This window comes from Tinamus guttatus, unplaced genomic scaffold (genome assembly GCF_059628265.1).
Source record: "Tinamus guttatus ecotype Peru unplaced genomic scaffold, ASM5962826v1 Tinamus_guttatus_pri_ptg000242l, whole genome shotgun sequence".
In the NCBI taxonomy this organism is placed as follows: Eukaryota; Metazoa; Chordata; class Aves; order Tinamiformes; family Tinamidae; genus Tinamus; species Tinamus guttatus.
Window position 1 is genome coordinate 306,989 of NW_028288776.1, and position 23,498 is coordinate 330,486.

The 23,498-nt window shown below is 45.0% G+C and overlaps 1 protein-coding gene and 1 long non-coding RNA gene across 4 annotated transcripts in view; one reads left to right on the top strand and one right to left on the bottom strand.

Moving 5' to 3' along the window:
• The window catches only part of LOC148594471 (uncharacterized), a 533,350-nt gene that overhangs the window by 189,673 nt on the left and 320,179 nt on the right, over positions 1–23,498 (bottom strand). The gene's annotated exons all lie outside the window — the stretch shown is intronic.
• The window catches only part of ZNF644 (zinc finger protein 644), a 45,249-nt gene continuing 42,632 nt past the window's right edge, over positions 20,882–23,498 (top strand). For 2 of the 3 annotated variants that reach the window (XM_088526039.1, XM_088526040.1), the window contains exon 1: positions 20,882–20,899. The gene's annotated coding sequence lies outside the window, so the exon portion shown is untranslated. The remainder of the gene's footprint in view (positions 20,900–23,498) is intronic. The other variant, XM_088526041.1, reaches the window with a different exon arrangement.

Sequence of the window (23,498 nt, forward strand, 5' to 3'; positions counted from 1 at the left end):
TTATCTGCAGCAGTACCTGCTCTAGTTGCAATGAAAGAAGTGACTTACATCCCATTTAAAGCATGTAGTGTGCACTGCTTGCAGGCCACAGAAAGAAGGGAAAGGCAGGGCTGGTTTGGGAGACTCCAGGCAGAGTCCTTGTGCGTCATCGTAAAGCAAACATGTTTGCATCCCTCTCAGCAGTACTGCTGCTTCTATGAAGAAGTGGTGCGTTCATGGTGCCCAAGCCCAGGGCTTGCGACCCCAGCACAGGCTGAGGATTTGCAAAGACCTTAGAAGCCTCCTTGTATTTATGGGAGCTCCCCATGTGGCTCATTTTGTAGAATCCAGGTTGCTGTCTATAAAAGACCATTTCTGGGGAACGTGGGGCTGAATGTACCCCACTCTCTGTGTTCTTACTCAAGCCTGGTGCATCTCAGTGCCCTTCCTGCCTGACGAGGCCATCACACGAGGCCCATGGGGACTATTCAGAGCACAGGGCCAGATCCTGAGCATGGGGAAACGGCCAGCGCTGCCTTCTGGCCAGGTCTTTGCCTGCTTTAATCTATGGAGGATCCAGCTGTGGTGCCCTGCCGCAGGGGAAACGCTCCAGCAGCCCCACAGATTATCAAAGGGAAGCGAGGCCAGGGGAACAGCGGTGCCCAGGGATACCTGCTGACAGCGGGAGCTGAAGGCAGCGGTTGTCATCAAAGACGGTGTCCGCAGCTCTGCTCCCTGCCAGCAGGGCTCTGCCTTTCAGCTGACACACGGCTGGCGGCTGCAGTAAGTTTATTCCAGGTATGGCACTGACCTGCGTGACCTGCAGGAAGTGTAAAGTAAAGGCAATCAAAGCAGCACGCTCCCCTAGTCACTGAGGGCTATAAAAATGGGAACATGGGAAATAAGCTATTAGAATAGCTGAAGAGAAGAAATGAGGATGGAGATTCACCCTTCCCAGCTAATAGGCCAAATCTGGATCACAGTGGGACTGAGATTTGACCCAGCAAGAGCAAGGAGATGAATAAGAAAGGTCAAGAAAGAGAGCTGGTATTTACTTCATTTTATGCTAGAATCACTGTGTTCAAAACGCCCCCAAAGCATGGAGGGCTGGGGCAGCAGGGGTGAAGAGGTGGGTGAGGGCGATGCGGGGAGTATTGTTGTTGTTTCATAAACTGGAGCAGCTCAGGTCTGTTTAACTGCTCAGTGCCGTAGACCATTTGCCTTTTCTGACCTTAGGTTGTTGTGGGATGGGGAACTTGGACTGATGGCATGACTGACTCTTCAGCTGTTTCTTTTCTCTGTATTTTCGGTGAATTAAGCACCGTGTCCTGTCTGTGCTGTGTTCAGGGTTTGGCAAATGGCTTTTGATGGGTCCATCATCCTTTTGGCCAGCAGTTAATCATGTTCCTTCCCCTTCTGCCCCTCCTGTACTAAAACAGTAATAGTAAAGCCGCTAGCAGTTTCTGAAGGAGCCAGTGACCAGTTTCTAGCAAAGCAAGGTTCTCCATATGTGAAGATCATTTTGCAAGGATTACTGCTTGGCAAACTTGGAGGCAGTTTGGTGGTGTTTGGGAAGCAATAAAACATTATTTTTAAAAATAAAGAGGCATGGAATAGGCATAATTTCACTGGCAGGGAGAAGGGGAGAATGTGAAGAGAATCATGCAATGGCTACACAGTTGTCAGGTTTATGAGTATGGCAGCCTTTGAAGGCCGCTGGTATTTGTGTGAAGTAAGAGCCGAATAGGACCCATATGCTACACGCCTGTCGAAGCTGGGTGCAGTGATTCGCTAACGTGCTTGTCAGGCAGACAGGGTGTTTGGAGACACTCCTCTTTCACCCTGTCTGCTGACTGGAGCTGGGCCCGTGCTGAAGCCAGGTGATTAATCTGCAGGGGTTTGTTGTTTCTGAACTGCTAATGTCCTCTGTTTCAGAGCAACAGCCCATGGCTCATTAGGCAGGGAAGATTTGCATGTAAGTGTGAAGGGCAGCGCAAAAAGATTCTCTACACGTGTCTTGTTTGAGCCTTGGAGGTGAGAAAAATCAAGTTCTGGAGAAGGTTTGTCCTATGCTAAGGCTGAGCTAATGCTTTTTAAAAATGATAGTAGTGTTAGTAAATATTTATATATTTCAGTCAGAAGGGATAAAATCTAAAGCCACAAGGCCATGGTGGACAGTTGGTACTAGCCCAGAAATGCACAGCTGCCACTTCAGCAGACCTGCTGTGAGATTCATGCTCTTTTTAAGTCTGTTGCTCCATTTCTTTGGTGATTACATCTCTCTCTCGCTGTGTTCTGTCCACCTGTACTGCTTGTGTACTCTGGCATCAGGTGCTGGGAGAGGAAATGGGGTTGCTGAGTCCAACTGCCTCAACTGAAATGGAGCAGGGAAAGTAAATAGTTATGCTCAAAGATTTTGGAATATTAAGTTAATTTTGGGGGTATCTTCTCCAAGTTATCTGCCCCCATTTATATCCAGTCTCATGCCTGTTTGTAAAATTTATTTAACTCTTCAACTGAAATATGTGAAAACACATAGATTCTGAGGAAAGATTTTTCTGACAATATGGTGTTAAACAAACATTAATTAATTAATTAACATCAATAACTTCAGTGAAAAATAGGGAAGTATTTCAAGACATTTTTTTCTTTTGTTTTTCCACCTTTTTAAATGGATGGGGAAATTGAGGCTTGGATGTCCAGAGTCTGTGGTCTGCACGTGGCCCTTTCACTTTCAGCCACCACGGTGGTTTTCTTAAAGCGTCAGGAAATTCCTCTCCCTACTCTTTCACTCAGGCCTTTTTCTTGTGTGAATTCCTGGTCACCGAGCAGCAGCACCGCGCTGGTCTCATCCTGTGAGTGAATCAGCGAGGGGAGATGTGGAGAGGGAGGCAGATAAAAGGCTGCGTCGCATCAGGCCACGGGGGACGTGACGAAGCCTCCCCAGCCCAAGGGAGACGTTGGGCTGAGCCCCAGCTCGGCGGCTCTGCACACTGCTCCAGCCCAGCACGTCTCACTGCAAAGGCAAGACCTGAGCTTTGGGCCACAGAGTAGAGCCGCCAAAATCATGGGCACGTTCTGACGTTTTGCTGGCTCTGGAAGAGGTTTGGGCTGACCTAAATGGAATTAAATCGTTAGATACTTGCCCATGATCTGCACTTCTAGTGAGTTTGCAGAGATGCAGTGACAGTGAGGAAGGACTGTGGATGCTTGTGAGCAGAGAAAGCAACCAAATTTCAAGGGTTTCCTGTTTCTGCTGAACCTCTGCTGGCTTTTTCTTTCTTTTTTCTCCCCTATTATTCTTACAAGTTCTACTATAAACAATTAGAGGAAATTTAGAAGTAATATTGTCTTTGGAGACTAGGAAAATAAGAATATATTTTGCATCAACACTTCCCTTTGTTTGTCTTTTTTATCTTTTTGTCTTTGATCAGCTGCAGATGAAATAACTTGTTAACTGATTTCGTATACAGGGCTGCCACTCAGACTCCTCTGACACCAGAGCGTGCTCTCTAGCAGTCCCCATTTCTTATTCCAATGCACTGACAGGTCACTCAGGGAGACTAAAAACTCTATTCTGAAGTGGAAAAGGAAGCACAATTTCAATTTTGTTTTGATTTGAAATTTTCCAGCTACCTATCAAGACCAAATCCTCAAACTATTTACTTAGAATAACTGAAATACCCCTATTTGAAATAGTGGATATGCAAGATTTAGCCATTAAAGAGTTGGGGTAAAATTAAAATCCCCTTCAATAATAACTAAAGTCAGAGAAAATCTTTCAAGAAAATTAAACACTTGATCAAAAAGAGAGAAGGGTTATTGTCGAGAGCATAAAGATTAAACAGGAGAGTTGTCTCAGGGAATAACCATCAATGGTAAGTACCAGGCAGTTAATGATATCCCCTCGGGGATCTTCTTTACTCATGTAGGTTTTTGGACAAATACAATATTACATTTCTTATAGTTAAAGCATGAGAGAGCTTTGTGTCATTCCAGAGTAGCAATAAAACTTCAAGAGAATAAGGCCAACCAGCTAGGTGAGGAAGGGGGTGACCCAGGAGCAGAAACAGTGGGGAGCCAGTGACAGTTCTCTCCAAATAACTCTCCTTTTTACAGCCTAAATCACAGAGACCTAGCCTCCATCTCCCCACCGTGCCCCCTTTTTCATCTCTGCAGGACTGTACCAGCTCTGAGGTTTTATATAGTATTGCCCCTTATTGCAGAGCAGCTGAAAACGAACGAGAGCCCAGATAGACGAAGGGTGTGATTCTGTGTTGTAATTAAGAGCTGGTTTGGAGCCTGAACATGCAAAGGGTTGAATTAGCACAGCTAAAGGGACGGGAATCTGTCGGCACAGGAAGGCACATGGGGTGCAAAGGAAGGGGCAGGAGGGTTCGAAGAACCTCTCAAGCCAGCTGTGCAGCTGGAGACACTGTAACATGAAACGACTCCCTTGATCTCTCATTTTTCTTCTCTTATTCTCTCCTCCTATATAATTACATAATAAATCTTTTTGCTCCTTAGTTATCTTGTGGCCATTACAAACATTTAAGAATTAATGCCATTCTCACACGATGCACATATTCTGTGTGTCCCCTTGTGTCCCTCCATTTATTCATTTATCGTGTACACACAAAATTCCCATAAAATATTAATCTGAAATACAAATCTCTCTCTGCATCGTGGGAGCATTTGCATATAGTAATGTTAACGAGATTATTAATTCTGCATGCACAGTCTGTGGACTGCACACACAGGGCCAAATCTCTTCAGATGCAGCCATGCTGAAGTCAGTGTCAATGTCAAAAACATTGTTTTTGTATCCAAAAAAATGTTAGTGGAAAGTGAACGAAACTCAACTATTGTCCTTAAAAGACAAACGAGGGAATCAGAATGTTAGTTTTCAATTTTGCATTTAAGAAATGAAAATTGAAAACTAAAACTAACTGTAAAAAAGGAATTTTATGCTGCTTTATGTTTGTTTCCAGTTGTTCCTAATAGAATAGAAGAGTCTGGCAACAAAGTGATTTTATTTTTTTAAGTGCTGTACTCCATGAGGAATCCACTAGTTTCTTTCGCTGTTGTTCCTTGGTGTGAAGAGCAGCTGAACTCCTGTCAGGCCTCTTGGGGCTTGGGTGCGCAGGAGAGGGCAGGATGTGTCATTGCAGCTAGGCCAAACATGGTGGCACCAACGCGAGGCTGGAGGGAGCTCTGCTCCCTCAGGAGCAACAAGGAGCAGGGACAGTCAGGGACAGGCCTCGTGCGGCAGCTCCCGAGGGCCCCGAGCTGGAGCTGCTCCCAGCCGCTCTCCCGGCGGGAAGGCGGCTCTGCCCTGTGGCGGGAGGCCTGGCCAGGCCGAGGCCACTGGAACATGGCGGGGTGGTGTTGTTGTGGCCCAGGGTCTGCTCAGGAGGGAGGAGAAGGAGATGGGGAAGAGGCTTTCCTAGGCCGATGGTATGTGCGGGTCCGGGTGAACCCTTCACCTTCTGAGGCAAACTTACGGCGAAAAGCAGCAATTCAAAGGAAAGATGGGTTCTCAGGGCTGCAGATCAGAGACCAGACACACATAGGTAAGGGCGTGCTGCATCCTCCCCAGGAAGCCATTTCCTCTCACTGGGGGCCAGGAAAGGGTCACGTTTCAGTTGGTGAAGCCTGAGTCCCCAGAGGCTTCCTGAAGTTTTCTGCTGTGAAAGTCCCAGTGCAGAGCTGGAGCCTTCCCTCCACTGGGGCAGAGAGTGAGGCCGTGGCTCCAGGTCCCGGCTTTCCCCTTAGGGCCGGGCAGCGCTCTGCCCCAGCTGCAGTCAAACCAAAACGCTTCTGCCTTCAAGAAACAACGTGTTTTCAGCTTGCCAGTATTTCTGTTCTGATATTCAAGTTTAGATTCTGTAGTTTATGGAAGAATCAGTGCTTTGCTGTTGACAGGAACAAAGCTCTTGATCCTTGCAGCCTCAGCTCCTAACTGAAAAATATCCATTTGACAATACACCTTTTAAAAAATATATAAATAAAGCATTGGAGACAACTAGCACAGCTGGAGTTAAGCACTTACACGTGCTTGCTGAATCAGGGACCAAGTCATTAGAAAGATCTTTCAGGACTGACTGGAGATCCATAAGAAATTGTCTTGACTTAACCAAGCCATCATATTTCTCTTAACCATTACTACTACATCATCTTTTTTCTTTCACTTCCTTCTTATTCATGCTTAAATGAGAAACATCTGTTTCCATTTTTCACATTGTTCTGTTGTGTGAGTAATGATATCAAACATTTTTTTTCTGCACTGTGAAAGAATAAATTAGTGTTAAGTTTTGTGAAATGCTTTTAAAACACTAAAGCAAAACATCTGTTTCAGCTGCAGGTCATTATGATGAAAAATCCTAATCTGCAGGCAGTGCAAAACTGCCCCAAAATTTATCAGTCCAAGCACATTGCCTCACCTGTCTTTTACTACCTCAACTGAGGATGGTGTGGGTTCAGTCAATCTTGTCTTCACGGATGAAGTGCTCAGTGCCACAGTCCCCAGCAACAGCAGTGAATCTTTGGTCAGCTCTGGAGACACCTGAGGTTGCCCCACAACACCTTCAAGCTGAGGGTGTCCTTGGTCTCTGTGAGCTGCAAGGAGGCACAGAATTGCACAGGTTGCCTAATGCCCTATAGATGTTGTTTTACTGAGCTTCAGCTGCAAAGCCTTTCTTCTCCCAGTCATTTAAGATTTAAAGGCTGTCTCCAAGGCAGATGGCCAGAACAAAGCTCCACTGGCAGATCTACTTCACAGGTGAACTAGGATCCGCATTCTGTGCCAGAGCCCAAATGTGGGGGTCTGTGCTCCTTTGCTGATAGCAATCTCCTTTATGAAGCACTTTGAGAGAAGAAATGCGGTGGTTACCTGAGAGCTTGGCTATTAATAAATAGAATAACTAATATTAACAACACTGGGTGTATTCACTGAACTCTGTAGGAAGTATTGGGTCTTCTGGGCAGATCCTGGCAGGCAGGTAATAGGTTACTCTTACAAGGGGCTGGGTCCACCCTAGTTTCCCTCTATCTTTAATTAAAAGGTCCAAATTGTTCCCTAGTGTATGTGAAGTGCTCAGCATCTGATAGTAATGGGCTGGATGGGGCTTTTCTTGCATTTTGAAAGGAGATATTTAATCATTCTTCTTATCTGCTAAGACAGCCTGTGAAGTGCTGAGCAATCCTGCTGCTCATGGATTGAGCTTGTGGCCTCCTTGGAAGGATGAGTGAGGTGCCTCAGGGGCTCTGGTGGCCTCTGTGCTTTTTGTAAAAGTATTCTGGCTCCCATTTCACTCGCAGCCTGTGGTTTTTGAGACATGAGATTGTACATACGTTGCGGCACTGAATCTGTTCACCTGCAGCTTTCCCCACCCCCAGCTTTTGAGCATGATTTCCTTTTATGCACTGCTCTTTCACAACTTGGCAAGTTTCCCAAGACAATCCATAGCAGAAGCAGAATATGGCTGCTGAGCAGCGTAGACAGGAGAAATGCCTTATGTAACAGACTCATTTAAATACTATGAAATGTTGAGACATGTGAGACAACTGAAGGGAGAATGCAGCCCTTAATCTCTGGCATCAGTTCTTCTGCTTGCCCTCTCCATCATCAGCAGCTAATAGCCACCGACTATCTCCACGCACATCTCTGTCTTTTTTAAGAAACTGCCTGCAGCACAATATACAAACAGCTTGGCAAGCGGTTTTAGGGGCAGGTTTTTTTAGTCATTTTTTTTCCTCCTAATGTCTCAGGATCCTCATGAGTATTTCCCCACTAATATGCCTGTGGCACCATTAGGTGTTTAATGAGAGTGACGCTGCCTGAATATTACTGTTTTTATAGCTCATTTTGTTTTGACAAGTCTTTGGGTTTTGTGGCAGTTTGCAGCATGTAGACTTTTCTTTCCTGTATCTGACTTAGAACTTGCAGTAATGTTTATCACGGAGATATTGTCATAAAACCTGGAATAATGAATTGAAAACATTTGTTATCTTTAATGATGGTATACACTCAACACACAGTAGTTTAATGATATCAGTTCATTATTTTAATTATTTTTTATAACTGAAACACCAGGAGTACTTCACTAATGGCCATGCCTCCGGCAGCAGTTTAGTGCTATTCTGTGGAAGAACAAAATCCTGCTCTTTTGGTTTCCTTTAGAAGCTCACTGAAAGGCCAGCATGGCCTCCAGTGAGCCTTGGATTGCAGTCTTGCCCCTCCTCTTCCTCGTTTCCAGTCTTGCTCGTTACGTGTCGTGTTTAGACAATAAGAATGCCAACGTCGTACCTGCAGAAAACACGGCTGTTGAAGCCGCAGGCCTTCACTAGATAGACACAATGTCATTTTACCCAGTGCATTTTGTGTGCGTTCTGGCTTGTGCTGCATCCATTTATTTGCTGATTTAGCTAAATGGATGCAGTTTTTGTGTACAGGCAAGACCATAATTCTTACTTAAGAATATGCCGTCTTCATTTACTATGTCATATGGATGATCAGTGTTGAGTAATGCATTTATTTAACAGCTCTGTCTATGCAGGGAAAATGATGATATTTTAACACACAAACCGATGCCCTTTAAGATCGCATGTTTATATTATGTTCCAAGTGATTTTATATGGTTTGGGACACCAGTTTTGTTGTCTTATTGCTACTGCAGCGGAATAGATCCAATATGTTCTTTTCTCGCCTAAGAGCCTTCAAAGGAACTCGCTGCTCGTGCTGTGTAGCTTGCCCGCCTTGGCTGTGGTGAGGTGGATTTACGGGGTAAGGACAGAGACGCAGGAGGCTCTCTGGCTCCTTCCATGACACGCGGTCTGCGTCACACGCGGCTCCCCTCTGCCGTCCTTTCCTTCCACCCTCCTGCAGCTCTGCTGAGAACCTGGTTTCTAGGAATTCCCTGATGTTGGTAAATGCTCCCAGCCACAAAGGCCTACGCTTCTGTTCCCAGCACTGTCACAGTCATGGAGCTGCACGCCCCCATAGCGGGAGATGGTAACAAAACTGTAATTGTATACACAGCTACTGCTTCAGATGTGCTTATCCTGGCTTGCAATATTGCTATTTTTATATCCTTGTTTATATTTCATAGTAGTTACAGTGGTTAACTGGCTTTACTTTGGAAACCTTGACATTTCTCTTGCCAGTACTGAAGCTGTGAAGATCTAAAACAAAGACATGCCTTTTTACTCTGTTTCTTCTGATAGGTTTTGTCATTTGGCAACTGTTGTTCTATTAGACTTTACAGAATTTGGACAGGATTCTAATCTCCTACAAAGTGACACACGCACTTATTAGAATGCAGGAGCAGGTTTGGGGCCTTTTTAGTGATATACCATGCTGGGTGCCATGCATGAGAAATTAGAGTCTGTCTGTTATTATGTGACCAAACAGCTACAGTAACTTCTAGTGCTTTTAAATACTAGTAAAATGAAAATCAAAATAATATTCCCATGAAGCAGAATAAAAAGAAATGTTGAATGATAGCCCAGGCTCTCTTTTTACCACTCTGCCAGACTTCAGAAGAGAATGATCAAATCTGGGCCAAGCCAGCCCTTTTATACGGGTAGTTCCTCTGAAGTAAAATAAAATATAATGAGAAAATTTAGATTCTTTATACAGGCTTTTCTGTGATAGTTTACACTTTCATTAGTTTCTTCTCAAATCCTGCTCAGTGTACATTGTGATCAAAAAAGCCAAGTAAGTTATATTTACACAGGACTTGTCAGATTTTTCCATTCACTGCCTCAAAGGCATATTTTTGAAAATCACATAACCTTTCAAAGAAAGGATCCCATGTCTAGGACGGCATTGCAAGTTGGGTGGCACCTGACACACTGGTACATACTACATTTTCTAGTAGGTTACTTTTCTTCTTTGGTGCACAGATCATCACTCACATGACTTATTCCCTCAAAAGCAACGGCATCCTCTCCAAGCCATTTCACTTGCCTGCTCCTGCTGGAAAGATGGGTTTTGTTTAGCCAGGGAGCTGCAAATTACATATTCTCATTTCACTCATGATGTAGAAAGCACCAACTACCAACCAGAAGAGGCCAGCTAGCCAGCTTTCTGTGCAGCAAATGTGCTCCTGTGTGACCTCGAGGGCTGAGCTGTCTGGCCGTCACATTCCCTCCACACCCCAGCAGTGTCCCAGCTAGGATGCTGGGGGGAAACTTCTCGGATACCTTCTCTATCCCCTCACCGCACGCGCAGGAGTCTGGACCGTGTCCACTCTTCAGTGCCTTTGCTGGGGCCCCCCACAGCTGTCCCACAGAGCTCCACGGGCTCAGCCCGAACGCTGCACTGCAGGACCTGTGCAACCTGCGCACGTGCCATACCTGCCCGGGCCGGTTCGGCACCATTTGGCCACACAGCTCCTGTTACAGGGATGTGTCCTCAGCGCTTGGGAGATGGCATGGAGATGCCAGCCATCCAGGGGAGGGTGAAGCAGAGACAAGGGATGTGGCCCTGATCCAGCCCGCGTGCTGCCATTCTTACCCGTCTCGATGCCACGTGCTCACAGAGAGTGTCCTCAGACACGCCGCGTGCTGCCTGCATGCGAACGCGGCAGGTCCTGCACGCCCTGCAAGTGGCTGAGTGCAAGACCAGCTCACGCGGCTGGCGAGCTGGGCCAGGTTCACCCTTTCCTCCTCTCCAGAACCACCGGGAACCTCCTGCTCCTGCTTTTGCCCTCTTCCACACTTGAGACTGCCCTCTCTGTCAGTGCTGGGCTGAGGAGAGTCCTTGGAAATACCTGGTGTCCCTGCAGCCCCTGAGCTGGAAGTGGTGCGTGTGCCGGCCCACCAGGTACTTGTGATGTGTGTGCTAGTCAAGCACGGTTTCAACGAGGGCAGCTGTAGCAAAGGTGGCACGTGCAATGGAGCAGCAGCTGAGACATGCCTGGTGCTGTTCCTGGGCATGGGGTTTTTCTCATTTTGCACAGCGTCATGGTGCTGGCTCCCTTCCCTTGGGGCAGCTGCCCTGCCTCGCTCCTTGCCTGTGACTTTACAGGGCCTGCTGCTGTCTTCCCTGGCCTTCACCAGCCTCGTGGCTGGCAGGTTGTCACAGCGTGTTCCTGCAACAAGATCGTAAAGGTGCTGATTGGTGAGGCTTCATACATAAAAGTAGGGATGTGCAGGTTGTGGGCTGTGTGTGGTGCAAATGAGTTGTCACATGAGTACTACACACACCTCACGTTATTCTGTCTGTGCTGTGGGATTGGTGTGTCCCAGTCGCTGTGCTGCACAGGGCATGGCCTTGTCTGGGCCTCGTTTGCTCTGCCTGAGAGACTGGAGACACCCTAGGAGCTTGCTCAGGGGCAGGTAGGTGCCGCAGCAGCGTGGGGCTCTCGTGTGCAGCCTCGTCTGCATTCAAGGGTTCTCTCACTGTTTCCCTCTGGATCTACTTTAGAGTGATCCTACAGCACAGAGAGGGAGCGTAGAAGGGCCTACGTAAACTCATGCATAGAGCTAGAAACAGTGGCTGCCCGTCCTGCCCCCGTTTCCAGCCCTAGCCTTTTGCTACCCCCACGTGTGGCCGCCATGGTGCTGTGGAGCACCGTGGCCTTCTGCTGCTGGGTCCTGCAAGCAGAAGCAGCGTGTTGTCTCACATGGTGTTGTCAGCCGCTCTGCACTCATTGTGCTGGAGAGCTCATCGATCAATACCAGCTCCAGCGGTTGGGCACCGCTGTTTTCCCACAGCCTATTGCTTCCGAAGCTTCTGACGGGAAGAGCTGTTGCTGCTCCTCGTAACGCTTTGCTGGCCAGAACAGCCGCCCGCTCCGTGTGCCGGCAGAGCTGGAGCGCCGCAGCCCTCATGCGAGTCCTCTGCTTCCTGCACCTGTGGTTGCAATTCTGTCAGCTCCTCTTGACTGCTATCAAAGAATAAAACTTGTTTCTGTGCAAGGGGTAGGATAAACACTAAGGTGCAGATGATGGAAGTGACTGTATAGAGCTCATGCGTAGGAGTTTTCTTATATTTTCTATATTTTCTTAAAATAATATTAGCGCTGTTTTACCCAGTGTGTGCCAGTTTAGCAGTCCGTGTGAAAAACTGCATGTACTCCCACAAATGTGATGACACCTCCTCCTCCAGAGAGGAAAACCGATAAAATGTGCTCATGTGACAAAGATATTGTCATTGCTTATTCGTAAATGGGATATTTTAAAAAGTACATTCAGTCTTACCCTGATTGGGTTAAATGACTTGCTGATCAAGAGGCCTACATGAAATATTAAACTACCATTACCTCATTCACTCCTGTTATGTTTCAAAATCAGGATTCTTTTTCAAAGTAAAAACAAGTTCACTTTTATTTTAAAGCAGAATATAAACATTGTAACTCAAAGCCTGAGGTATGACAATTCACATACAACTTCCTACAAAGAAATTTTGCTATGTTTAGGATGGAATTAGAGGGACAAATCTGATATATTAGTAGATAGATTTGAAAGCTGCCTGTAAGTATTCAGACATTGCTTATTTTGATGAAAACTACTTTGCTATTTCTGCCTTTACAGATGCCCCATTTTTACTCAATGAACGGTCTGCATGGCCTAACTAAAAATAAATTTCTAAAGCCTTATCTGAGTCTATTTCCATGCTGACCTATGAACACACTGCTGGAAACCAAAGCCTCCTGGAGCAATGTGAAACTGGGACAAAATTTAAAAGGAAACATGACAATTCCTTTAAGTTTCTTCATTCCTTCTTTTTTCCTTCTGAGAAACCTCTACACAGTATGTATTTCATGACACTGAAATAACTCTTACAGCTATTTAAAATACGTAGATTTGTATAACTAGGAAAATAAGTGCTATAATTTTCTGTCTTTGAGCCTGAATGAGAGCTCATTAAAGGCAGTCTTTGCAACGGTTTCACTGGACTTGCACTGAGACGTTTAGCGAGAGTGACTCTAAAAGTAGTAGTATTATAATAGAGATCTTCCTGTAAATCCCAAAGACAACATTTTTGAATAGGATAATGGCAAATGAAGTGCAGCACAAAGAATATAGAAAGGATGTGATCTGGAAATCCTGGATGAACAAGAGAGAAGCAAAAGTTTTAATATAGTTTTGGTGACTGCACTGAAGATACTCTTAGCAGATGAGTGGTAAAGGATGTGGCTAAGGCGAGAAGCTAGAGATGCTTTGCATAGAGAGGGACTGGCAGGAGGACTGAAAAGAAAGTGTTGTTGGATGATAAAACTCCCTTTGTAATAACTCTAATTTTTAACCTGCCCTGTTCATTTTTGTCATTATTTTTATTCTGCGGGAGGAAACTTTACATTCCACCGACAAAGCTGAAATAAGAAACACACTTATCTTCCATGCCATATATTGATTCTGTGCAATCACAAAGTCTGGTTGTTTTTCAAAATTGCACATTAACTGTAAGAGCATCTAAAGCAATCTCAGCTTTATATGTCTTTTCTTCTCCTTTCCAAGATTCAGTCACAAAGGTGTCTGTTTTCATGCCCTGCAGATATATACTTATGTATAGAGTAGAGTATACTCTAAAAAAGCTTTTGTAGTTTTTCTAAGCTTTATCTCTGATGTTAGAAAACTCGGCTATATTCATAATTAATTGTCTTGATCAAAACCAAACTCCTTACAATTAAGAAACAAACAGAAGGTACAGCATATCAAACAGACTTTCTGCTCCTGTGATCTTACCTAAATACAAAATAAACCCCTTAGTACTTTCATATTAATAGTAATAAAGTATTTTTTTTTACATTTTTTGCTTTCTTTATATGTTCTTTACATATCATTGTTATGTCTTCCTGTACACAAACCTGTGGAGCTTTATAACTAGACAGTAATAAAGATGCTACTTAATTGTGGCTAGAGTGTATGGACAGGAGGATGTATGTGCATATATGAGTCAGGGAAAGGAACCCCAAATGTTGATACAGGAGCTGCAGGGCAGAGCAGTAGGAAATCATGGAGAGAAGGCAGTTTGAATTCCTGTCTGGTGCGTAATTATACTGGAAATGACGATGACCACTGAGAAATACTGTTCATTTTTCAACTCATGCTAAAACACATGGCACTGGCCTCAAAAGGCAAAAGTTTCTGGAGAAAACATCTTCATTTGGACCGTGGTCCTGGTTTCAGTGAGGCCAGCTGACTCTGAAGTACAGAAAGAGCGGCTGCCGAGGTGTCTCCCTTTGGCGGAGCGTTGGCGCGGTGCTGAGGCGTGTGCAGGCCTCGCGCAGCCCCGCTGCTGGGCATCACCTCCGGCCGGCCACCCGGCCGGGCACCGGCCTCTCTGGAGAAGGTCAAGCGTGAGACCAACCATGGCCGGAGCTGGGCGCTCTCATGCCCTCTTCGGTGCAGGGGTCCGTTAAGGTTACCAGCGTGACACCTGCAAGAATGAACTGGAAATTGCCATCTCTGTCTTCTCTCTGCGTCTGATTTCAGCACTGTCATGTGAACTGAAAATCAGCCGACTGGTTTCGGTGGAGCTATGGCAATTTGTATTTGTATTGTACCTAGGTGCTTTCTCTCACCTGTTGAAGGCCAGTTTATTGCTGCAGTTTTTTTCACTCTCTCACTTAGAACTCATGAACAGGCTCAGGAAGAAATTTGTTATGGTTTTGTTGGTCGTAGCATATTTTCGTATATTAATACTTCCTGTGCCTGATGCAAATGGCAGCCCTCCAAGGCAATACATGGTTGTTTTTAAGGAGGTCAGTGCGATAATATATAGTGGTGTTTTCCTACACTAATCTGCTTCCTTGTGATCTTTGAATTCTGTGAGCTCAGTAACTCAGATGAGAAGAGAGAGACGCCTGATCCTTGTGAAGGGAACAAAGGCAGAGGATTAGCTATCACCTCGTCAACATACGATGAATTAGAATAAGTCAAGATAAAAGAAAATAAGCATAAAGCCCAAGGTTAATTAATTATTATTGATAATTAATCCTGCACTTGTTAATGAATAATGTGTTTATTATGGTGGTACCTAAGGAGCAGCTACAAATGGAGCCCACTGTGCCAGGCAGCCCCTGCTGCCCCTGCAGCTGCTCCCCTTTGATCAGCGGCCTGTGACAGTAATGCTCCTCAGCGGTGCCACTGAGAGCGAGCTCCACGCAGCAGCGAGAGCTCCTCAGCGGTGCCACCGAGAGCGAGCTCCACACGGCAGCAGGAGGCTGGGCACAGGCCTGGCACTTGCCGAAAAGCCATTTTGCAGCGTCTGAACCTGGGTTTGCCAATGGGAGCTGATTTAAGCAGCTGATACCATATTTTTATACTAGTAAGGCTGAGGGAAGACCTGATCAGTGTATATGAGTACCTCAAGGGAGGCAGTGAGGAGGATTGTGCTGGCCTCTTTTCAGTGGTGGCCACTGATAGAACTAGAGAAAATGGCCAGAAACTGAAGCACCAAAAGTTCCACAGGAACTTAGGGAAAATTTTCTTAACAGTGAGGGTGACAGAGCACTGGAACAGGCTGCCCAGAGAGGTTGTGGAGTCTCCTTCTCTGGAGATCTACAAAACCCGCCTGGGTGCCACCCTGTGCCACGTGCTCTAGGTGACCCTGCGTGTGCAGGGAGGTTGGACTAGATGATCTCTAGAGGTCCCTTCCAACCTTCAGCATTCTATGATTCTGTGATTCTACTTATGGATAAACTCATAGAAACGGGAAAGCGAAGCAGCAGTTGTCTTTATTAGGTCATATAGGAATTTTTTTTTTTATTCCTAGTTTGGAGATTAAAAAAAAAGTCGCAACAGCAGGGCAGTCCTAAAAGCAATTTGCAGTAGCAAGCAGTAATATGTTCCTGGACAGAATTTCTAAATATCCTCCTATTATGCAATATTTTATTATAGGACTAACCCTACCCTTGCATTACTCTTAAGAGAGTCTTGGGTTTTAATGGCATGCAATTTTACCTGTATATTCTTACTGCCCTTTTACTGTTTTACCAGCAATTCTGAAAGATGTAAGTGTAATTGGTACTGGCAAAGATGTCTAAAATATCTTGATATAATGCAGAGACTAAACTTATAATACGAAAATGCATTTCTTGTTTTGTTTGAAAAATAGAAAAGACTAGACAATCCTCTTTAATTAACGTTGACGATTTCAAAAGAGCCTGTGAAACAAGCAAGCCAACAAAACATGAATCGACAGCTCAAATAAAAACGTGTTAAGAAAAGTCACATTTTCCTCTTTCAATTTTTATAATGTTGAAATAAATCAATCTGATCCAATTAATTCTGATGTTAGTCCTTCTAAAATTTCAGTAGAAATACTTCAATTACTTTTTGTGGAACCAGCCAGTATATACAGTCCATAAATTTTTTGATACTAGTGAAGTAAATATTGTATTGTTGTAAGAACAAGAAACAGTGCTATAGGATAAGAATATTTTTTTCTAGGTGTGGATTTAATAACTTCTTTTTTTTTAATTACTCTTCACTATATGTCCCAGTTTAGTCTAAAGAAATTTAGACATCAAGTATATTTGGAAATATTATGGAAGAACACTTTTTCTACCCTCATTAAAGTTGAGATCCAAGTAGTAATGGGGAGGGAAAATGGATGGTATTACTGCAATGTATCCGTTCTGTGAGTGCATTACTATTTTGGAAAACATACATTTTTAAAATTGTTCTTTATCTTGAAACTATACAATTCAATCTTTTCTCTTTTTTTTTTTTGTTTTGGTTGCTATGTACAGATGAACAGGATATTTTGTTATTGAAAGAAATGTGTTAACTGAAAATGAAATTTTCAAAGAATGCTGCGTATAGTGGCTGTATTTCCATGTTGAAGCTTTTTGCATAGAGTTAATGAGGTGCTTGGGGTCCTAGGGAATAAAAGGTGCTATATAAATGTAAGAAATTATCATTAAAAAGTTTCCCCCTCCAGGCACTGGGGATTTTGCTGTGTGTGTTACAAGGAGGCATTTGCAATCTTCTTTCATGCAAAATGTTTCAGTTTAGACCTGCCCCATCTCTCCCTCTGCAGATTCATCCGTAAAATGTCCATATGAAGAAACAAGTTTCTAAATTGGTTTCAGTTGATCATGCTTTGCTGCTGACATTAATGAGTCTGCTTTAGTTCAGACTTTTTATAAGCATTTTGAAGACCAAGAGGAACAAGGTAGCAACTTTTTCTCAAGAGGTTTTCAAATACTGTTTTGACTGTTATTAGGCCTTCTCTACACTGGTGGAGGATACAGGAGCACAGATAGAATTAATGGAAACAAAAGCCAGCAGTGTAATTCCTGACTTAATTTTCAAGTACCAGAATGTGTGGTCCTTTACTAGCAAGCACACACTCTTCCACTAATCCACAGCACCTCATTGGAGAGGTTAGTTCTGAAATTTCTACTCTATGCACACAGGCAGTCCCATTTTTGTGTTACTGAAAACTGAATTTGAATGTTTTGTTCTTAATATTGGTGTGCACTTTTCAATTCTTCTTAACCCATCAGGTAACCTTTAAGATAAGCTTGCACGTAGTCTACACACAGGTGGCAGAGTTACTGTTGACAGAATTTGAAATCAGAGCTAGAGTTTGGACACCACCAGCCAACATCTTAATCGTGTGGATTTTGTTTCTCCACAATGGGTGGATCATAGGCATTTTATATAGCACCCATTACTGCTTATGCAATTGGCCCTTTTAGCTCAGGTGGTAAGATTGAGTGATAAAATATTCTTGATAGAATTGTGAGATTTGGTGGCATTAGAACTAAAATTTAGCTATCCTTATGCTTACAATTTTACTTGTTCACAAATAAATGTGAAATATAATAAAACATATTACATCCTCTTCTTTAGGCTAGTGCTTTTATAGAATTTGGTATTTTCCTTCAATTGTTAATTACGGAATTAAAGCAAGAACTAGTGTTAGTTAAAAAATATCTGCTAGGGTACAAAGCATAATTAAGATAGTGTGATGACCTTAAAATAAATGAGTACAATAAAATATATTATATTTAGCAAAAAGGATAGAGGTAGTATTAATATTTACTTTTTCATGTTTTTATTGTTTGTATTTCTGTTAGCATAGCAAGTGATACTAGCAAGCACCAAGTCCTAGAAGTCTGAGGGTTGCATGAGATATTCATGTTTCTTGTGTTTAAGAACAGTGGAATACTGTCCATACAGGTTCCAAAATATCAGAACTTGACTTTATAAATGTATCTTTTCAAAAAACAAGCTTAAATCTCAGAGGAATAACGTTAGCATTCATTAGGGGACTGAATGCTTCAGGGTACTGTTAATGAAATTCATAGCCTTTTGCCTGTGGCCTAACAGTTTGAATTCAGTCTTACTCAGTAGAGAATAAAAATTGTCCTATTTAATGGCCTTTTAATAATTTCTAATGAGATGAATTTGGTGGGTCTCAGTTTCATAAGAGAAACTGAAAAAAAAAAACTCTGGGAAAAGGTTCTGCTCTTACCAGAAAAAAAAAAAAAAGCAGCAGCCTCTTTTCACACTAGTTACATGAACACTAAACAAAAGCATTACTTTTAAGCAAGGATTTATATACAATGTCTGTAAATTAGTAAAGTACTGGAGCATGTGGCATATGTTGCCACATATAGAGCTATACAAATTTAATATGAAGACTCCGAATGGAGTATCTATCTACACCTGTCCGTAAGATTACACCAACAAATTAGATGTTTAAATATCTCTAGGATTCATTTCTAGGCTGGGTGGGGGGAGGGTGGGCAGGGAAAGTATCGAAAGGGATATCTGGATAGTAGCTGCATTTACTAATGTAAGTGTAGTAATGCAAAAATGCTGAAAAAAGTGATCACCGAGTCTGCCTCCATTAATGCACTTTCCAGAACGTTTTAGATAATGCATGTCAGTTTTATTTATCTGTAGCATAATAACACCTGTCCTAATGTCCAAAGCAAATTTCTTCCAGTACAATTTGAAATCATTAGGTTTTGTCCTCTCCTCAGTGAATATTGCAAACAATGTATTTTTCTTGCCATTGTTTTCTCTAGACCAAGAAATCTCCATCATTCCTATTTTCAATTTTTAGTCATGCTTTTCAAAATTTTGATTATTTTTCACCCTTTTCTGAACTCCAATCTTTTGGACGTTTTTGAAAGACACATTCTGAAATGCAGAGCCCAAACTGGTGTGTCCAGCTGGTGTATTCCAGCCGAGGCTTTACCAGTGTTGAGTATGAGCAGAGTTTCTTTGTATGTCCTAGATATGACAGTTCTGTTTACACATCTCTCTGTACTGCAGCTTTTTTTTTTCTTCATAGCAGTGTAACATTGTTCATTCAAGTTCAGTCTGTGATCTACTCTGTTTTCCAGCCCTTCTTCTAAAGACCTGGTGCTTACAGGACTAGTGATAAATGAATATTTGTGCAATTGTTAAATGCAGAAGTTGACACGGTATTCAATTAAAAACATGTTATTAAATTGCATCCTATTTCTGCAACCAGTTTGTCATTTTGAATTATATTCTTGTCTTGCAGCATGCTTGCAGCCCTGCCAGTTGGTAGTGTTTGCAAATCTAGCAAGTGTAAACTGTACTTCAGCATTCACATAATTAGAGACTTGTTATCAGACACAGGACATATCCACCTCTAAGGAGCCACATTTTCTATACTCTGCTCTTTTTCACAGTGAAGTGTTGCTGATTAGATTTTAGTAGTTTTACACCACCGCAGAGTAATTTCATTATGATCTTATTTCTTTTGCTTGCTTAGCTAGTAAAGTTCTTTGACATAGTATCAAAAGACTTACTTAAGTCAAGCCATAACACATCTACTGTTATTCCCCATCCCAGGTCTTCTTATACTCTTAGAATAGAATGAGTTTTTGTTTATGTGATTTTCTTGGCAAATCCCTGTTGGCTGTAACTTTAGCTCCCATGTACTTAAAACCGTGTGATTATTTGCTTCAGTACTTTTCTAGGAATAGAAGTTGGAGTGACTTGACAGTAGGAACTCAAACGTGTTCTGCACTTTTGAATTCTTTGTGCCATGTTCCTCCTTCCTGTAAGTGACAATGCCTCAAAGGTTACCTTAGTTACTTCACTCCACTCGTAAACTCCTTTGGGCCTGGCCAACTTGAAGAAAGCATCTACCTTACCAGAATAGTCTCCAGTTTTTCAATTTCGTGTTATCTCCTGAACCCCTGCCCTTTGGTATCAGGGTTAGCCATCAGAAACACTAATGTGAAGCACCGATGGCACCGTGTGCTCCTGTTTGCCTGTGCCATCCCTGCCGTTTCCTCGCTGCTGAAACGCAGCCCGGCACCACCCTGCCTTCCCTCCCTCTCCCCTGTTTGTTTGCTCCCCTGTTTTGCGTCGCGCTCTCACGTTGCCCTGCCCTATCTTTTGCCAATCATAGCTCGCTACGGGAGCCCGCCTTTCGCACCGGCGCTGCACATTCCTCCGTGCGGCTCCTCCGGCGTTTGACCCACTTTCCCACTTTCTGTGCGAAAGGTACCGCTGAGCCACCCACACGCCGACCTCCCGTTTCAGAGCTTGGCACAGGTGAGGGGAGGCCGCACCGGGGCGGGGGGCAGCCCGTGCGCGGTCGCCTTTGGGGAAGACTCTTTCCGGGCAGGAAAAGACGCTCCCCCGAGGGCGGGCGACACTGCCCGCCCGGGCCCCCCGGCGGCACCGCCGTTAACGGGCGCGCACCTGGCGGGGGGCGGGGAGAGCGGGCAGCGCGCGCCTCCCTCCCGCCGCCCCCCCAAGCGCGCGCGCCCCTGTGGGAGGGAGCTCTGGCGCGCCGGCGCGGGAAGCCGCGCGCATGCGCACTCTGCGCCCCCACCGGGACGCGTGTGAGGCCGCGTCCTGTGTGTATGTGCGGCCGCGCGCGGAGCGGGAGCAGCTTGCGGCGTGACGTCACGACGCCGCGCGCAGGACGTAACCCCGGTGTGACGCACGCCCCGGCGAGCCCGTGAGTTTCCAGTTATGGCTTTTTTTTTTTTTTTTTTAATGCTCTCCTTTTCCCCCCCCTCCTTCCGCGCTACCGGGGGAGCGCGCGGGGGCGCGCAGTGGGGGCGGCCGCTCTGGCGGCGGCGGCGCTTGGCGGGCCGGCCGCCGTCCCCGCCATCCTGCCGCATCGGGGAACATGGCGGCCGCCCGCGACCTGCCGCGGCGCGGCGACTCGCCCGCCCGCGGTGAGTGGCCCCCGGCGGCGGCGGGAGCGGCGCGGCGGGAGCGGCGCGGGCGGGGGGGGGGTGCGGGAGGCGCCGCCGCGGCCTCCTCGCGGAGCGCCCCCCGCGGCAGCGCGCGGCCCCGCGCCCCTCCCGCGAGCCCGCGGGCGGCCTGCCCGGTGCCCCGGCCGGGCCGGACACAAAGGGCTGCGCCAGGAGGCTCCGCGCGGTCACATGAAGCGGCGCAGCCAGTGAGCGCGGGCCGGGGGGAGCGCGCGCCGCCATTGCCGGGCGCCGGGAGCGGCGCGGCCCGGGGCGCCTCGCGGCCCAGCGGCGCGGGAGGGCCGCGCACGCAGGTAACGCGCCGCGCCGGGAGGGCGCCCCGCGCCCCGGGCGTTCCGGCGGCCTCCCGTGCCTGCCCCGGCGTGGCGGTGCCGCCGGGTGCTGCCACCGCGGCCGCGGAGGGGGCGACGCCCGACGCCCTCGCTCCCTCCCTCCCGGCGTGAGGCCGGGGGTCCCCCAGCTGTGTACCTTGGTTGCGCAGGGCTGGCGAGGCCCAGCCCGCCGCGCCGGGGACGGCGCTGCTGCTGCGGGTGCCCCGAGCCGCGGGGACGAGCGGCAGCCGGAGAAGTTACCAGCTCAGGTGCGAGTTGTGTCCTTGGGCTCCCCTCCGCTTCAGGGCGCGGTGCCTGCAAAGTTTGTGGCGCTGTGCGTTGCAGGGCTGGGCATCCTCTTGGTTGCTCTAATTTTGTGTTTAAAATCCTGGAAGTTTTCTTTCTTTAGATGGCTTACGTTTAACCTTCAGTACATAGAGAAAACTCATGGGTAATGTGGGCTATAAATGGGCAAGTTGTGATGGCAGTGAAAAACAAGATGTACCAAAATAGGCTTCCACTGGTGTTGTAGAAGTTTGGCTTTTTAATCAAAAAATCTCATTTGCAGGGATATTCTGACATTTTTCCCCTTTCTACTAATACTTAATTATGAAGGTTGGGTCATGGAACAGAACTTGGGACACATGGGAGTGAATGTGCACCAGATGTAGAGTGAGAAGCCATTTCATGTTGTATAGATTAATGAATTAACACATGGGACAAACACTCTAAGAGGTTGATAAGCATCTCTGGAATTCCAGCGTGGAGTTTTGTTTGACTCGAGAAGCCTGTGTGATACATTATATCACTATGAAAATTGTGAAATAATTTCTAATTCAAATTTTAAAACAAATCTCTGAATGGAAGACTCCTCACAGGTGAGAAGCATCTGAGAGTTTTAACAATTTAATATGAATTTTCTGTGTAAGATTCTTTACTGCCTGCCTTGGGCAGGTAATTTGATGGCAGAATATATAGACTGATTTCAAAATGGCCAGCAGGTTTTGTGTTTTTTGAGAAGCTTTTAGTGGGTCACTTGGATGCAGAGAGAATGCAGCAATTGCCTTATTGGAGAGAAGTTTAAGCAAAGCGCATGGAGGAGCAGTGCAGTGTGACAATCCTATTACACTGACTTACTATCAAAGCTGATGTTGCAAAACTGTCTAATAAGACTGCGGGGGGATCTGATGCAGAGTTACACGTGAATTATAACCAAATTTGAAGGAAACAATCTTAAAAATACTGTTTTAAGATGTTTCTTTGAACATATATCATTCAGCCAAACCGACTGCTATTAAAATATATATATATCTGAGGAACAGGAGTCATATGAGGGGTGGGGGGAAGGTTGCTAATTTATCCAAAGAATCTTTTCTTCATTTTCATTTTGTTTTCCCTTAATGTGCATGGTTTTCTATTACATTAAAAAGGTGGTGCCAAATTCAGAGAAAAAAATATATTCCTTTGTGTATGTTTTTTGAAATCTCATGAAGTGCATCAGTTTCATATTGCCCAGGGTTAGAAGGTGTATGCCTAAGAAAGTGCATAAAAGTTCTTGAGTGAGAGCTAATAGAGAATAGCACTGTCCTGAAATCTCAGTAGGTGACCTGCTAGTCTGAAGAAAGGCACTAATGACTTGGAGCATCCTTGGGAGCTTATTTAGTAGAGCAACAATTGATTGAAAAGGAGCATCAGCAATTGAATAAACAGGATGTTTAACAATAGGGGCAATGTCTTCCACTTTAACAGACTAGGACAAATTTCAGTATGGATACTGAACTAAAGAGCTATCTGTTTTTTTTTTTTTTCCTTTAATGAGAAAAAAAGGGGAAAAGAAGAAAAAGAAATGCTTGTTCATATTAACAGAAGCAAATAGTGCATATGCCTTTTTTTCCTCCCCTTCAAGCCATTTAAAGTATTTTCTGGAGAAAGCAGAGGGGAAAAAAAAAGAGAATGTTCACTTTTAGGCTTTTTGACAGCTTACAGTAGGTTAGAGGATTTAAAATTAGGAAAAAAAGTGTAGTGT